Source organism: Trichosurus vulpecula, chromosome 1, assembly GCF_011100635.1.
Source record: "Trichosurus vulpecula isolate mTriVul1 chromosome 1, mTriVul1.pri, whole genome shotgun sequence".
Classification (NCBI taxonomy): Eukaryota; Metazoa; Chordata; class Mammalia; order Diprotodontia; family Phalangeridae; genus Trichosurus; species Trichosurus vulpecula.
The window spans coordinates 300651063-300654737 of record NC_050573.1 but is presented as its reverse complement, the minus strand read 5'-3'; the positions used below and the strand labels follow the sequence as shown (position 1 = coordinate 300654737).

At 36.1% G+C, this 3675-nt stretch overlaps 1 pseudogene; it reads right to left on the bottom strand.

The window, feature by feature from the left end:
• Nucleotides 1-3097: 3097 nt before the first annotated feature.
• On the bottom strand, nucleotides 3098-3675 carry LOC118834026 (annotated as a pseudogene).

Genomic DNA, 3675 nt, shown 5'->3' with positions numbered 1-3675 from the left:
AAGTTCATTTATTAGTAATAATAGAATGATAGATTTAGAACTAGAAATGATCCTAGAGACTGACTTGTCCACCCTTTCATATTTTATGAAAATGATGCATATAGAGATTAAGTAATTTATCCAAGGTCACAAAAGTAGTAAATGCCAGCTATAAGATTTATACCCACATTCTCTGACTCCACATGTAGGACTCTTTTCATTATATTAAAGGGACTAAACTAAATTAATATTTATTATCACCAAGTACCAGAGCAAAAAAGGCAATATGTCCATCTTTACAGACTGCTCGAGAATTACATGAAATAAAGGTCAGAAACAAGATGACAGAGTGAGAGGTCACAACTGCCAAAAGCTCTCCCATAATCTCTTCTAAAATGACCACAGAAAACATGCCAAACCAAATTCTGAGTGGGAAAGCCAAGAAAAAGTCACATTGAATTATTTTCCCAGTCCAGGGCAGCTAAGGAAAACAGAAAAAGAGGTCTGTGGACACTGGGGTGGACACTGGCCAAGAACATAGGACAGTGGAGGCAGCACCAGGTGGTGGTGGCAACACCAGGCTGTGGGCAGCAGCCAGAGCAGGGAGTAACCCCAGCACTCAGGGACGTTAAGAAGACTGAAAACCTGGGCGGAAAGAGATCCTGAAGGATGCCTGTACTAGCACTGGGCACAGGATCAGAAGCCATTTAGCAGCTCTTTCACCTATTACTCAGTTCTGGGTCACAGTTCCACAATGGAAAGGAACAGTCACAGTTGCAAGGGAGTAGATGTCTGACCTAAGTAAGGGCCAGAATGCAGATCAGGAGGACAGGGAACAGACCTCTCCCCCAATCACATTATGATGGAAGGACCAAAATCTTACAGGTCTCAGACCAAGCTGTGAAAGCAACAGAAGGACACAAAAGACAGATACTCAGGCTAGTCATTCTCCTATTTATTAAGAATAGATAATTAGGGAAACTAGTCTTGCTAAAAGGTACCATTGACAGTGGATTAATATCAGTACTGAACATATATGTACCAAATGGCCTAGCATCCAAATTCTTAAAGGTAAAGTTAAATGAGTTACAGGAGGAAACAGATGGTAAAACTATTTCAGTGAGGGACCATAATTTACCCCCTTTTAGACCTAGACAAATTAAACTATAAAATAAACAACAAAGTTCAGGAAACAAAAAATTTTTTTAGAAAAGTTAGGTATTGACCTCTGGAGAATGTTGAATAAGAATAGAAAGGAGTATACCTATCTCTTTGCTTACAAGGCATCTTCACAAAAATTGATCATGTATTAGGGCATAGAAAAGTCACAAGCAAATGCAGTAAAGCAGAAATATTAAATGCACCTTTTCAGGCTATAATGCAAAAAAATCACATTCAATAAAGATCTTTTGAAGTAAACATTAAAAATTAATTGGAAATTAAATAATCTAATCCTAAATAATGAATAGATCAAAGAATAAATCACAAGAACAATTAATTTCACTAAAGATAATGATAACAAGACAACATACCATAATTAGTGTGATGTAGCCAACACAGTGCTTACGGGAAAATTTATATCTCTGAATACGTACATCAATAAAAAAGATGAATGAATTGGGCATGCTACTAAAAAAATTAGAAAAACAACAAACTTTAAATCTTCACTTAAATACCTAAGTAGATATCTTGAAAATCAAAAGAAAGATTAAAAAACTGAAAGTAAAAAAATTGAACAACTCAGTAAAACTAAGAGCTGGTTTAAAAAAATAAAACAGATAAACTATTGATTCATTTAATTTTTAAAAAGAAAGAAGAAAACCAAGTTACCAGTATCAACAATTAGAAGGATAAATGTGCAACCAAGGAAGATGAAATTAAAACAGTTATTGGGAGCTGTGTTGCCCAACTCTATGCCAATAAAACTGACAATCTAAATAAAATGGATGACTATTTATGAAAATTTTAATTCCCCAGGTTAAAAGGAGAGAAAATAGAATGCTTAAATAACCTTAACTTTGAAAAAGAAATGGAAAAAACCATAAAAGAATGATATGAAATGACCTAAAATAATCCAATTCCAAAGAAAATATTACTAATACCTGGAGAAAACTCAACATGCAAACTATTTAAATTTTATAGTCAATCTACCCAAGGAAACATTCATCTTTTCATTGCTCCTAGTAACAAATGTGTGTATGTGTGTGTTAAAATTTACAAAGCACTTTTTTTGACAAAAAGTAAGTTTATTTTGACATCTCTAACAACTATGCTACTAGCAGCTGCTGTGGAGATGTAAGACCAACAACACCAGCACACAGGAATGCTGCTAGCACAGATTCTTTGATCTGCTTTTCTAATTAAACATACATATATCATTCACTTAGTTCAGGGGAAAAAGTCAGCACCCTGAATTTCTGAGAAAACACAAACAGAAATTATAAGCAGAAATTATATAAACAGAGCAAATAACACCAATCAGCAGACAGGGCTTCTGTCTGTCCATAGCAATATATACATAGTTACCAGAGAGAGAAACACAAACATCTGGGTTTTCGAAGCCAGGGAGGGGGGCGCTCCTTAACAGCTACCCAGAGTCTCGTCTGGACAAATCATGCAAACACTCTTCCCAAGAGTGAGCCTCTGAAGCAAAATGGTAACATTAGAATATATGTATATATATGTATATATATATGTGTGTATATATATATATATGTATGTATGTATGTATGTATGTATGTATGTATATGCATGCATGTATGTATATGTATATATGTATGTATATATACATATACACACACACACACATTATACACACACACACACACACACACACATACACACATACACTTTTTCAGGGTCAGCCCACAGAGGGCGTCACACCCATGTGACTCAAACTTATGTGACTTAGGCTTTCTTGTGACTTAAGCAGGTCACCAAAGACTCTTAATTCAATCAAAGACTTGATTCAAAGGCAAGGCTCAATCAAAGGCACTTGACTACCTTAGTGCTGGGAAGCATTCCAAAAGAAAAAACAGCAAAAAGTCCCACTTTGCTTGCCATTACATCTGAATAAGTGTTGACTCCTCAGGACATGGCCTTTGGCATCTTTTCCAACTTATTCATCAACTTGTTGCACTATGCCTTTCTCAGAAACACAGATGCCATCCAAAAATTTTCTGATATCCTTGTTTTTCACTGTGGTGGCCTGTTGGATCAGGGACACTGAGTTTGAAACAAGTTCAATATCTTTTCCTTCAAGAATTAACTCATCTTTTTGGGCTTGAGAAATAGCACAAGCCCCACCTGGTCTTATGCGCACTTTAGGATACATTTTTCATCCAAGAAATTTCTGATTTCAGCAAGCAAGCCATTGATTTGAATAACAACATCGATGGGGAAGGGAACATACACAGACCTCATCTTGTAACGAAAACCCAGGGTAATGCCTTTGATCATGTTTTGTACATGACTACAGATTGTGCGCATAGTAGCAAGTTCTTTTTGATTTCCCTACTGTTTGTCTACCCAGAGCCTTTTTTTCTTCTTTCCAAGCAGACTGAGCTCAACATTGATATGGTTGAATTCCCTATGGAGGATTCCTCTGGGCCCCTTCACAATAACTGTCTGACCCTTAAGAGAGATGTCAACATTTTCTGGGATGTAGAAAGTCTGGTTGCTTAGAATGGTCTTCAT